This window comes from Lycorma delicatula, chromosome 1 (assembly GCF_047948215.1).
Source record: "Lycorma delicatula isolate Av1 chromosome 1, ASM4794821v1, whole genome shotgun sequence".
NCBI lineage: Eukaryota > Metazoa > Arthropoda > Insecta > Hemiptera > Fulgoridae > Lycorma > Lycorma delicatula.
Window position 1 is genome coordinate 32,496,005 of NC_134455.1, and position 14,903 is coordinate 32,510,907.

General features: G+C 33.3%; 1 protein-coding gene across 8 annotated transcripts in view; it reads left to right on the forward strand.

Annotated features, from left to right (window-relative positions):
• Positions 1-14,903, forward strand: part of LOC142318074 (FERM, ARHGEF and pleckstrin domain-containing protein 2-like) — a 77,655-nt gene that overhangs the window by 22,577 nt on the left and 40,175 nt on the right. For 5 of the 8 annotated variants that reach the window (XR_012754811.1, XR_012754813.1, XM_075354600.1 and 2 more), the window contains exon 2: positions 13,967-14,055. The exons of the other annotated variants lie outside the window; for them this stretch is intronic. The gene's annotated coding sequence lies outside the window, so the exon portion shown is untranslated. The remainder of the gene's footprint in view (positions 1-13,966; positions 14,056-14,903) is intronic. 8 annotated transcript variants of the gene reach the window in all.

Below are 14,903 nucleotides of genomic sequence, written 5' to 3' on the forward strand. Positions count from 1 at the left end.
AAGTGAAGTGAGTTCCTCTTTTAACTCAACCTTATGGCATTTCATCTGTTTAGGTATTTGTGATGCTATTTTGGCTAAACACATTTTCTGATTATTGTGAAATTTTACAGCAATGTTCCTTACTACTACGCAGACTGATTTATGTATAACAATTCTTCTTAATTTTTTTTTGTTCCAAAATAGTGACTGTTAAAAATTATAAAAAATAAAAATAACACGCATGTTAACAGTTTTTATTTTCTACACAAGATATATAATAACATATTATTATACGTTATATGTTATCATTTATATGTTAATTTAATTATTAAAATATTAAGTTAACTTACTATTAGAAAGAAAGAATAAAACATTGGTGTCCTGACTTGACCGACATAGTAGAAAAATACTGGAAACTGCATGAGATAGAATGTGTATGAAAGTCTTGTGCAAACTAAAAATCCTTCTTAATTTTTTTTTGTTCCAAAATAGTGACTGTTAAAAATTATAAAAAATAAAAATAACACGCATGTTAACAGTTTTTATTTTCTACACAAGATATATAATAACATATTATTATACGTTATATGTTATCATTTATATGTTAATTTAATTATTAAAATATTAAGTTAACTTACTATTAGAAAGAAAGAATAAAACATTGGTGTCCTGACTTGACCGACATAGTAGAAAAATACTGGAAACTGCATGAGATAGAATGTGTATGAAAGTCTTGTGCAAACTAAAAATCCTTTCCAAAAGAAACTTTTACACAAGAAACCTGAAAACAATCATCACATTAATGCTACACAAACTATTTAAGCTGAACGAAGCTTTCAAAATTAAAATCAAAAACCTACCTTTCAGATTTAAATCAAGTAGGAGCAGGAAGTTCCCTTGGGTACTATAGCCAAAAGGACTGAATGACCATTCCTCCTTCACTCAACCCAGTACTAAGTCTCAGCTACTGATCCACTAACTAAACTGGAGTTAGTAGGGTGGAGACCAATCAACTTGTAGAGGACACTCCCAAAGATTTTCATCTCTCATCTCCAATAATAATAATAATAAAGCAGTTGATCTTATTGTTCTTAGTTTTTAGGTTACAACAGTTCTCTAACTTTTTCTATCCTCTCTGCTATATTTTACATTTATTCAGATCAATACAACCTGACCATTCTTTATTGATTTTCTTACAGTATTTTACTTTTTAGAGTTTTTGGAGAATCGGCTAAGGTACCCTGTTCAGTTGTAGGTTGTTATCTGCAACAGATACACATGTCTAGAAACATGTGGTTTGAAGATGGGATGTACATATGAAGTTTTGGATCTTGTTTATTGTTTGAATTAATATTAAGGATTCTGTAATATTTCTGTAAATAATCTAAGTTTGTTGTGTGGATATAACGTCCAGCATATTCATAATTAAAAGAAAGCCTGCCGCTGGCTTGAGACTCTGTATTTATCATTATTATCTATTGTACCTAAAAATGTTCCTATCTGGAATATAACAATTCTTAGTTATCTCACGAAAAGATAGAATGAATTTCAAGAGTCAGATTGCTGTTTGGTACTCGTAAAACATAAGTCATTTTGCCAGATGTTTAATAAGTTAAAAATTCTAATTTTTCATTATATTTATAATTATTTAAGTATTACCTTTACTAAAACAAAAACAAAGCATAAATCACAATTAATTTTGAAAAAAAAAGAATAACTGCAACTGTTAAAGTGAACAAAAAAATATTGTCACATGTTCGCAGTTGGACAAGGATACTGAGAGACTAACAAACATAAAAATTTCTTATAAATACAATTTAATTTTTGCAAGTATTATTTCTTTTATTGTTTATAAAAGAAATTCACTTTATGAATAAATATAATACTGTCACTTCAACTACCGTTTACTAACTCACCGAACAACTTTGTGTATTCACCCACTGTCCACACAGGAACACTTGTGATGTACGCCTCACTCGTTGTTGCCATACACTTACTGATATCACTGTCATCACAACCAAGTCGAACTCAGGCTTGTAAAACTACTCACTGTTATCACAATTGCACTGAACATGGCCTCGCAAAACCTTTGACTATTCCAACCGGTCCCTGTTAGTATTCATATCCCTGGCCTGCAGAACCAGTATCTGACTTGTTTCTTTAATTACTGAAGTGTAATAATTTTCATTGTCTGCACTCTTATGTTTTTCTATAATTCTTAGTGCCATTGTTTGTATTATAAAGAACAAATTGTTAAACGAACCCATTATTCTATGAAAAGAATCCTCTTTGGTTTTTTCTATATTCTTCTTTATTTTTTCTTTCTTCTTAATCGGAAGAAACCTTGATCCATTACACTGGTGCTATTAGAATATTTTCATGTAACACAGCTCAAAATCTTGGCTTCTAAGAATTGTAATGCCTTCAGTTACCATTTTTAACAAATTACACAACCGTCTAAAAGAAATTCCCACCGATACAAAAACTGAATTTAAAAAATTATTCTTTCCCAAAACCAATACACCCAATCAACTCTATTGAAGAGCTAATAAGTGTAAAATTAATACTAATATTTAAAAATAATGCATCTTTGTTTAACATATACTAGTACAATTGTTTCAATTAATGACTTGAAAATTGTAATTATATTTTTTAGTGATAATCACACAGGGAAAGTGCATAGTGATTCAAGCACCTACAGAGTAATTCAGTGTTAAAAGATGTACATGGTATGTTCAATCATAATATGAGAATGAGCAGACCATACATTAGTATTAAAATAAAGGTTTAAAACAATACTAACTAGCCAGTTGATTTCAATCTTGAAAAGGTGTATTTCTTATGTCAATGTCCGTCTACTGCCCTAACCAAACACTTTACAACACCATAACTCCATAGAAATAAACAAATTAGTTGATCCATCTTGCTGGATTCATTGGTAATTGAACAAGTATCATTTTCAAATACTATATACTTGATAGAATGCTGGCCGTTCGGCCAGCATTCTATAGTATGCGATATCCCTATCGCAACCTTCATAAATCGCTGTTCTCATCTCTGCCAACAGTGATGCGGGAGACATTATAACAATGACTTGTAATGCATCGTTCGAGACTGATCTGTAGCACATTGATATCCTCAGCGCCATCTTGCGCTGTACATGTTCAAGCAATCGTCTACTTCTGGCTGACTGCAATGCTCTTCCCCACGCCGGTACAGCGTACAATAAACAGCAGTTTGTCACATAACCGTATAACGAGCGAGACCCTCCGACATTGCGAATAAGTCGAGTCAGTTTGTTCGCCAGTATTTCAGTTTTATGGGAAATCTCCTTAACGTGACGGGTAAAGGCCCGTCTCCTATCCAACCGGACCCCTAGATATAAGGCCTGGTCCTTTGTCTGTACCTCTGTATCCCCTACCCTACAAAAACTATTTACGGTCTTGTAATTAAACGCGTCCTTAAAGCTTATATGCTAGTATTTGTTTTTAAAGTTCACAAATGATACGTGACGATATAAAAATAGTTGAGCCGATAAACAACTGTAAAATTTATAGCAAATCGAATGGAATTATCTTTTTATCTTGATTGTTTTTTAGTAAAATGCCTCTCGGGTGTGTTTCTAAAAATTATTTTCGGTAAGACTAATTTTTAAATTCAGACTGAGCTCAGACTTCAGATAGAGTTAAGAAAATTCAACCGATTATATTAAAGTCTGTTTAAATATACTTCCGTTGTAAATTAAAAAAATATAAATTTTAAAAATTAGTAGATAAATCGAATAAATTAGCTAAATTAATTTTTTTTTCAAACGCAAAAAATCGTGACAAAATCATAAATAAATTTTTTTTTTCTTAACGGTACACTATAATATTATAATATAAATCTCTTCAATATAAGGCAAATTGTAAATATAAAAACATAGATTATAAGATAAATAAGAGATTAAAGTCCAGATTAATTATTTAAATTATTTATTATTTTGAGCCCATATTTACGTACACGCTCAACAGATGCGGATAAATCGAGTTTTTTTCTTTTTGATTAAAATTACTTAAAAATTCATCGACAGAAAATATTGTTTCAGTAAAAGTTTTTTTTAAATTGTATTTTAAATAACTGGTGTGTAATATTTATGAAAAAGGGGAATTTCCGTCAGACTTCAAAAAAAGTGTTATAGTAATGATACCAAAGAAAGCAGGGGCAGATAAATGTGAAGAATACAGAACAATTAGTTTAACTAGTCACGCATCAAAAATCTTAACTAGAATTCTATACAGAAGAATTAAGAGGAGAGTGGAGGAAGTGTTAGGAGAAGAGCGATTTGGTTTCAGGAAAAGTATAGGGACAAGGGAAGCGATTTTAGGCTTCAGATTAATAGTAGAAGGAAGATTAAAGAAAAACAAACCGACATACTTGGCGTTTATAGACCTAGAAAAGGCATTCGATAACGTAGACTGGAATAAAATGTTCAGCATTTAAAATAAACTAGGGTTCAAATACAGAGATAGAAGAACAATTGCTAACATGTACAGGAACCAAACAGCAACAGTAACAATCGAAGAACATAAGAAAGAAGCCGTAATAAGAAAGGGAGTCCGACAAGGATGTTCCCTATCTCCGTTACTTTTTAATCTTTACACAGAACTAGCACTCAGTGATGTTAAAGAACAATTTAGATTCGGAGTAACAGTACAAGGTGAAAAGATAAAGATGCTACGATTTGCTGATGATATAGTAATTCTAGCTGACAGTAAAAAAAATTTAGAAGAAACAATGAACGGCATAGATGAAGTCCTACGCAAGAACTATCGCGTGAAAATAAACAAGAACAAAACAAAAGTAATGAAATGTAGTAGAAATAACAAAGATGGACCGCTGAATGTGAAAATAGGAGGAGAAAAGATTATGGAGGTAGAAGAATTTTGTTATTTGGGAAGTAGAATTACTAAAGATGGACGAAGCAGGAGCGATATAAAATGCCGAATAGCACAAGCTAACCGAGCCTTCAGTAAGAAATATAATTTGTTTACATCAAAAATTAATTTAAATGTCAGGAAAAGATTTTTGAAAGTATATGTTTGAAGTGTAGGTTTATATGGAAGTGAAACTTGGACGATCGGAGTATCTGAGAAGAAAAGATTAGAAGCTTTTGAAATGCGGTGCTATAGGAGAATGTTAAAAATCAGATGGGTGGATAAAGTGACAAATGAAGAAGTATTGCGGCAAATAGATGAAGAAAGAAGCGTTTGGAAAAATATAGTTAAAAGAAGAGACAGACTTATAGGCCACATACTAAGGCATCCTGGAATAGTCCCTTTAATATTGGAAGGACAGGTAGAAGGGAAAAATTGTGTAGGCGGGCCACGTTTGGAATATGTAAAACAAATTGTTAGGGATGTAGGATGTAGAGGGTATACTGAAATGAAACGACTAGCACTAGATAGGGAATCTTGGAGAGCTGCATGAAACCAGTCAAATGACTGAAGACAAAAAAAAAAGTTAAATAAAGTAATGGGTCGGGTAATTTATTAAAAATGGCAACGAAAGCATAATAATGCCCTTTATTGTAACCCGAAATGTTGTGTTGAATTATACAAAAATAGTTCCGTTGTCTAGTTTGGAAAAGATGGATGTTTTGTTTTTTTAAGAATAACTGACCATTCTTTTAGCAAAGATTGCACATTAATAGAAATAAATACACGGATAAACCTACATATTTGTTTTTATAAATGTAGTTATACACAACTCATACCAGATAATGAGCTGACAGCCCATTTTTTGATATTTAAAACACGTTCTCATTTTTTGTAAAAGCGCTTAAAAGTGACATTATATATATATATATACGGATGATCATTTGAAAAATTACCACATTTACCATTCAACAGCTATCCGTCCCATCGTATTTTTGTTTGCAGACATGTATACCATTCGCAGGGGAATCTTTTTAAAATTATTTTCAAAGGGGAGGAATCCACCCTCCCGCTACATCTACCCCAACTCAAAAATCTTAAACGGCAATGGTACATTTAATTACGCTAATTGACAACCTGAAAAAATAATGATTTTTGGTGAAAAGTATATTAAAAACAGCCACCCCTTCGCTCGGCAACAGTGAAAATCCATTTGAGGTTATACTTTTTTTAAACTTCAGTCCAAGAAAAATAACTATAAAATTACGTGTTATAATTTCTAAAACCATTGGAAATAATCATAATCTGCGGATTAAAACTGTGAGAACTAATTTTTAAATTTCCAACACAAAATTTCGCCCTTAAAAGTTTTCTAAATTTTCAAGGTTGAAAACTTACTTTTTTAAATAAAAATTTAAAAAAAGTACAACTCCAAATAGTTTTTTATCTTTTATAAATGGTTTTATATATATATATAGAAGTTATATAAAGAAATTATTTAATAATGAATGAAATAAAATTTAATAATGAATGAAAACCTTAGGGTTTATTAAGACGCTTCAGCGCAAAATAGTAAATTACAAATTAAATGAATTTGAACATCCCAAGAGAACTTGTCATATAATAAAACAACCAAAATTTCGCTTTGCGGGCTACAGAAATAGTATCGTTATTATTAGTGCAATCAAGAACAATCCGTACAATCAAGAATGTTACGTCTACCTGAGAAGTAAAATGCAACTATTTTTCCATATTTAAAGTTACACGTAGTTCGGAACGAAGTAAAAATAAATTTGGGAAAATGACTTGTATACAGAGACTCCCACGACGAAACGGAGAAACTATCAGGGCATGTTTAACCGGTGAAAATAATGAAAAAAGTTCTGTAAACAAAACGCTTCGTTTTCGTGTTACGGCTAGCGAAAGATTTCGCCCGGATTTCAACACTTCTAATAAAAAGAATCCCTACTGTAATTATTGGGACCCAAAATAAGGAGTAAAGTTTGTGTTTTTTTTGTAATTTGAGCTGGAAAATAGGATAAAATAGGTCCCAGAACTGTAACTCCAGTAGATTTTAAGATATCCGACGTAAAACATAAAATTCGGTATCGAAAAACAATTTTTTTAGATTTGTAATGTAATAGCTTTGTGAAATCCCTAATAAATGCGGGAGATTTAGTAACAAAACTTGTAGGAAATTTAATTCTGAGAAATTTAGTGTAAATACAGCCAACAAAAAATAAATAAAAACTTTTAAAAATCTGTTTTTTTTTTTAAGAAAAAGAGACGAAAAATAATCAGAAAAGTACTTAATAAAGATTATTCTTAATATAGCAAAACAAAAAAAAAATACATGAAAGGATAAACGGTTACATAATAACAAACCTCAGTTACAGTAATTGTTGGAAAGTCCCTCATCAAAATGTACATAGCACAGAACTCTGCCCGACGGAAATTATTTCCGGTGCTTTCCGTATCATCTCATGATCGTTTCGTATAAATTTTCCCAAAAGCCGGTAAATTATTTTTCAAGAAATGAATGTACGCGTTTCCTGTAAGGTTTTCATTCAAAAAAAGGGTCCCAAAATTTTGTCAAAAATAATGCCACACCAAACATTAATGTGAAATTTATGCTGGAAAGTAGTTTCCATAGTACCACGTGGATTGTCTTCGCTCCGTAAATGACTATTTTTAGAAATGAAGACTACGTTTCTCATAAAAGTGGTTTCATCACCAAATAAAATTGAATTTACCTTATTAGCGCTGTCTAAAAGCCAATGACACAAGTTTAACCGCTGGGGTAATCTATTGGCCCCAAATTTTGAACCTTCTGCAGTCGGAAAGAATAAAGATTTTCTTTCCGTAATGTGCTCCTTACGTTGTTTTTTGATAAACCAGTGCGATATGAAATTCGCCTGGGCTAAGTTGGATAATATGAATCACACGATGTCCATCATTAACACGATGATTTACTTGGCGTTCAACAGAAACCGAACGAGTTGGAAATGACCCTTCCGTTCGTAAATGCTGATACACCGAAGACCGTTTAAAAAAAAGATGTTTAATAGTTACAGAAAGAATAATTTGATTTTCTGTTTATTTTTCGTCTGTTTTGGTTCAATTAAAAATCAATTTTTCAAATTTTTCATCGATTGTATTTACATTGATTTTCTCAAAATTAAATTTTCTAAAAGTTTTATTACTAAACCTTTCTCTTTCGCATTTATTAGTCATTTAACAAAGCTATTGCACAACAAACCTAAAAAAACCTGTATTTCGACACCGAATTTTGTGTTTTACGTCGGATATCGTAAAAACTACTGTGGTTATACAGTTCTGGGACTGTTTTATCCTATTCTCCAGTTCAAGTTACCTAAAAATCACACCTTTACTCCTTAATTTGGGTCCCGAAAAATTACAGTACGGCTTGTTTTTTTTTTTAGGTGAGCGGGCGAAATCTTTCGCTAACCGCAACTCGAAAACAAAGCGTTTCCAAACCATTTATTTATATGAACTTTTTTCGTTATTTACACCGGTAGAACGTGTGACCTAAAAGTTGCTCCGTTTCTTCGTGGGACTCCTGTACATCAAGAAAAAAAAACGTTTCTATCTGAAAAGAATCCTACGAACAACAAAGGGGAAAACTGATTTTTACGCCGTTGAAAACTTATTATTCTCTACTTTATTGATGTAAGGTTCAATTAATTTGATTAAAACTCTATGTAGTTCGTTTTTCTGTTTCAATTTTACATCCTATAATTTCATTATGAGGTTATATAAAAATCAAGTATGATATATGTTTAAGTATTTAAAAATAATTGTTCTACAGTCGATTTTAGTACACTATCATTTTAATTACTATTTAGACTCGTAGTAAAAGCCTTCCTGAACCGCCAACTTCTCGTTGCTATCTTTTTCGTTGTAACAAAGGCGTACGACACGGCCTGGCGACCTGGCATTCTAAACACCCTTCGGAGGTGGGGAATCACTGGCAACATGCTTGCTTTTATCCGGGGATTCTTGAATTACCGGACGTTTCGTGTTCGTGTAGATGATTCGCTTTCAGACAGTGTCGTCTCAGAAAATGGGGTACCGCAAGGTAGTGTATTAAGTGCCACCTTGTTTTCTGTGGAATAAACAGCATTACCACTTGTGTACAAGCTCCTGTCTTGTTGTCTTTTCGTTGATGATTTTGTTATTTACGTTGGGAGCCGATCTACACCCACTGCGGAGCGACTGATGCAGAACACTATATTTCGCCTTGAGGCTTGGTCAGGGACTACTGGTTTCATATTTTCACCCGACAAGACGAAATGTGTAGTCTTTTCTCGGCTACGGAACCCTTCTAATCCGCGGGTTTTTCTGAACAGGGAGCTTATTGCTGTCTCTACTTACGTCAGGTTTTTGGGTTTGCTTTTTGATAGCCGTCTTACTTGGGTCACACATATGAGGGATTTGAGGACAATGTGTTCCAAACTTTTGGATATGATGCGGGTCCTAAGTAACACCAACCGGGGGGCCGATCGGTCGTGTATGTTACGTTATTACTACTTCCTTGTTCGTTCCCGTTTGGATTACGGTTGTGTCGTCTATTCCTCAGCTCATCAAACCGTACTTAAGATGCTGGACGGTGTGCATTATTCTTTTCTTCGGCTTGCCACGGGTGCGTTTAGATCAAGTCCTATCGCAAGCTTACTTGTAGACAGTGGTGAGCCATCACTTTGGGATAGACGAGACCAGCTCTTGTTATCTTATTTTGCCCTGCCCGTCTCAGCGGACAGCCGAATCACCCAGCTTTTGACCCGGTTCTTAAGAATCCTAATTTGAGGAAGTATGAGGTCCGTCCACGTTGTACTGCGCCTGTGGGTGTCCGTACACGACATCTGCTGCAGCGTATGAATGTTGGCACTCCGTTGTTCTTTCCATCATGTCCGTGCTCGTGGAGAATAAACCATATAAATTTTACGTTTGATCTTATAACGTATGATAAACAATCAACGCCACCTATTGTTTACCAGCAGGTGTTCCAGTTTCTCCTCACCAAGTCGAACCCAGACGTGGTGGTATACACAGATGGGTCGAAGCATGACGGTAACGTTGGTTGTGCTTTTGTTTTCAATGAACAGACTTATATGTTTGGCCTACCCGGTGTTACGAGTGTGTTCACCGTAGAACTACTCGCTGTGGATAGGGCTCTAAGTATCGTCGGCCCTAAATATAGGAACATTCTTATTTGCAGTGACTCGTACAGTGCTCTCCAGGCGTTGGAAAACCTTTATTCCGGACATCCTGTCGTCGTTAGCATTTACGATAAAATCTCTGAGTTAGAAAAACGAAACAAGGGGGTAGGTTTTTGCTGGATCCCTAGCCACGTTGGGATTCTTGGTAATGAGAGGGCGGATTCTGTTGCGAAAGATGCGTGTATTCAGCCGCCTTTCACCACCCGAGCTACTACCTTTGATTTTATTAATCATATTAAACAATCACTGCGAGCAAAGGTGGCAAAGTGGCTGGACGGCTGTCGTCGATAGTAAACTTCGACGGATTAAAGACTCAGTGTTGCCGTGGGGCACCTCTTGCAGGAACTCTCGTCGTGAGGAAGTGGTCCTCTGCCGGTTACGGTTGGGGCACACGAGAATCACACACGAATATCTAATGTCGGGAGGAGACCCACACCTGTGCACACGATGCAACTGCCGCACGACTGTGCACCACATTCTCGTGGACTGCGTATGTTATGCGGCATTGCGTCGTCAGTTTAACATACCCAGCAGCATTCGTGATGTCTTGGGCAATGATGGCAGGGTTTTGGAGCGAATGTTTCTCTTTTTGCATAGTACTGGGTTACCGCAAAGGATTTAATATACTTATATATGTTTTTCTGTAAGGGGAGTTTTTTTAATAATTTTAACCTTTATTTCGATTTGATTTTTTAGTTTAATTTTATTATCCGGAGTGGGGATTTTTGCACAACCCATCAGAGTCAGGTAAGTTATTTCGATTGAAATAATATAAATATATATAAAAAAATAAATAGAAAATAAATAAATAAAAAAATAAATACATCGGTGATGAAAACGTTTGTAGTAAAGGGTTTAATTTTATATTTTTGCTAAGTTATAATTTTATAAAATACAGTAATGTATAATAAGGGATGCTCAAAACTGTGTAACCTTGAACGGTTGTATGTAGACGAAGATTGGAAGGGGGTTCCCTTTCCTCACTTCACCATAATACTAATTGGGTGCAGAGTTGCCAGACCTACAAACACACGTTGCTAACTAGACAGCGGTCAGAAAACATTGTTATTATGTCTTCGCGTTACTAAAACAAATATTCAATTGACGCCTCAAAATGCATCTATTAACAAATTTGAATCGACAGCATATCAACTTTAAATTATTTTTAATTTTTTTCTTTAAGTATTTTACATTTTATCTGTTAAATAACTAAATACAAATATGTTTTATATAGATTGTAAGTTTATTTATAAAAAAAATCTCATTTGAAAAATTTATTTAGAAATCATAACATTTACGTACACTTTGATTGTTCTCTGAAGCTGAAAATGCTCTTTACTGTAAACCCTAAAGCGACATTTGTGTGATATGCAAATAGATGTAGTCGACATCAAGAATTAATCGGCCGCTGTACCGCCTGTTAACAAACCTATCATCATTCACTTATGATGTACATTACAGTCGTATATTACATACAAAATGTACCGTGAACCTTTATAATGTACTTTGAAGTACTACTTTAAATCCTACCTGCATAATTATTGCGGCAATTTACCTACGAGAACACCAGGTAGCGTATATTTATAATTTTTTCTTTACTGTTATTTATGAATTTTTTTTTTTAATCTGTATTCCTGAGCTGTACAATGGCTCTACATAGTAATTACTTTCAGTAAAAGTATCGATGTTCATTATAAAGCAACCGGTTCCTCTTCTAAATAGGTAAGAAACTGAACATCTGTTTTCTGGTATACCACCTACTGGGATCGTTCGTTTATTTCCCTGAATATCAAACAAAACCAAAAATTTCTACGTCGAGTATTGCGTAACTTTTTTTTAGTTCATTTTTTACGTTGACACATTTCCGGATAATTCTATCGTCAAAACTTATTTTACTGGTTCTTTTAATTTTCTGTTAGTCTTTATATAATTAGTCGACGTCCTCCCCTTTACTTGATAAAGATATCATAATTGATAAGACGTAATGTCAAATAAAGGAAACTGCGTTGACTAAATGTTATATACAGCCTAGCAGCAATTTATAAAAGTACCGGTACAATACATTTTAACGCTGAAGTAATTCCGAAACGCGTCAAAATATGATAAAAGAAAATATATTAATTATTATTATCTTAATAATTAATTAACACAAAATTTAGAATTTTTTTTCAAAAATACTCATCCCGAAATTTGATACGCTTAGTACAACCCTTTTTTAACTTCTAAAAAATCTGATGTGGACACCACATAACTTCCTTGTACGCCTGTTAAATTCCATACACGCATTTTTAAAAGTACATAAAAGTTTCCTAGTATTTCATTAATAACTTCTGATTTTTTTTATCGTTATTGAATTACTATTTATAGCAAAAGTTTTTTTACAATCAGAGGTTTATAATTAGTAATAAATCAATATATTTAAATTAAAAAAGTTAAAAAAAAATGAAGTCGGATTCGAATAGATGTGCCTTCCCGTTGTAAGACCAAATATTTCATTAATTAAAATATTATTTGACTGTAACTCTACAGCCGATGAAAATAAATACCGTTTATGATATATCGTTGAAAAGCTCTCGATGAGATCTTATTACTGCATTTAAGAAAAGTCCAAAATCCAATTTGATTTTTTTTTTATTTTGGGCTTTTTTAGACGCTTCTGTTTCAGTCGATTGCAATCAAAAGAGGAGGTACAAAACTAGATGTTAAAAACAGTCCTAAATCCTCAACGTTCTACGGCTAATCGTTTTTCAATTATGCGACATATAAAAGTATGTACGTACAGATGTCACGCCGAAATTATTCAAAATAGATCAGGGATTGTCAAAATGGATATTTCCATATTTTCATTGAAATCTGAAAACCGAAATTTTTTTCGATCGCAATACTTTTTAAGGAAGTAAAAATCTTTAGTACAATGAAATTTTTCTAATTTGTAAAACAAGTTGTTATCTTTGTTTTTCATTATTAAATTTAAAAGTTCGTCCGATAAGGCCGTTCTCAGGTTTTCTTAAAATTTGGCTAAAAAACTTCTATATACGTGGCACCGATCATAATTTTTTCAAAATTTGTTAAGAGGTGGGGTATCATGAAAAAACGATTTATTTTTTTTGAAGGCATTTTACAGAAAACAATATTATAGAAAATTTGCTACCCGTAATGCATATATAAATAATCAAGAAAAAATTCAAAAAACAAACCCCGCCCTAAAAATATTTATTTTATTTTATTTTACTCTATCTTCCTTCGGTTAAAATATTTTTCAAAAATTTTGTTTAAATTTTGTACTTCATGGAGCGAGACAAAGTATAGAAACCCATAAAAATCTTTAAAACCGTTCCAGAAAGAATACTGTAACTTTCAGGGTAAGGTATCGGTCAACCGATTTAACTTTTGACGAAAAATAGAATTTTAACTCCTTTTTTGAGGCGCTTCATGGGTTGTAACAAATATTTTAAACGGTTAACATCGTTTGTGCGATACATCATTTTAAAGGACACTATAAGACAAGAAAAGAGGTATAAATAAAAATTTAGTATTATGTGTGTTCCGAGATAGCGGTGGGATAAATATTGAATTTTGGAAATTAGTAAATTTCAAATAATAAAATTAAATAAAAAGAAATTAAATTACAACGAATTAAATTTAATCTATTTAGATTAAATTAGCCCGGTTAAAAATCGGTAGCGTATGAAAAACGCCATCATACCTAATTGGGATTCGAACCCGGAACCACCAAATTAAATGCGCTACCTACTCAGCCATAGAGGTCGTAAATAATTAATTCATTTATTTTATTTATTAAACTATTATAATTTACGGTTTTTTTTTCAGGATATCTTTGGTGGAACCGTCTGATTTTATAAAAATGGTAACTTTTATTCATTACCGTTTGTAGCCGTCATCTCCAGTCATAATAATAGGTAATTTTTTTACAACTATGTATTACTAACGGTATATTCTATAGATATAATTATTTTCTTATACGATAAATAATAAAGAAACCAAAATTTAAAAAAATATATATAAGGGTCGTCTAATTATTATTAAATACAAATTTCTCTGAAGCTTAAAAAAATGTTTAATCGATGTGACATTTTGTTCACTTTTCTACTTTAATATACTCGTACTTGTCCCGATCTTTAAATCAGCTTATTTATGACTGTTGCAATAAAGTCTTTGTCTTGATGTCGGAACCGATTTAGCATATTTCTTTTGACGACGTCATCGCGTTAAATTTCTTACCGCATACCGCCTTCTTTAGGGGACCAAACAAGTTGAAATCCAATGGTGAAAATTCAAGGTTGGATAAGGGGTGAGATAGTGGTTCCTGATGCACTCTGTTGATGACTTCTTGCACTGTATTAAGTAATTTCAGACTGAAAACGTTAAAGTAAATTTTTTAATTAAATATTGGGATAATTAAAATAAATAAAATCGGTCGACCTAGCCGTTCAATATGTAATAGCGTTGCAAATGCACTTGGCAGCCTCTTTACTGAGGGCGTTCGGGTCCAGCAGATGACTGGATCAGAACGTTTTGATGACGTATTGATGACCCTCGCGATTCAGGGGGGGGGGGGTATGCGTGAGATGTATACCCAGACCCAGACTAGGCGATTGGGAAGGGAAAGTTAACCCTCTTGGGGAGAGTCACAATAGCAACCGGGAGGAATGTCGTGATATCTCAATGATCCAAGAAGGACCCCGTCGGGAGATCAGCTTCAAGCTGCACAAAGGTGGGGGGCTACTCTTCAGCCACGTTTGGGACC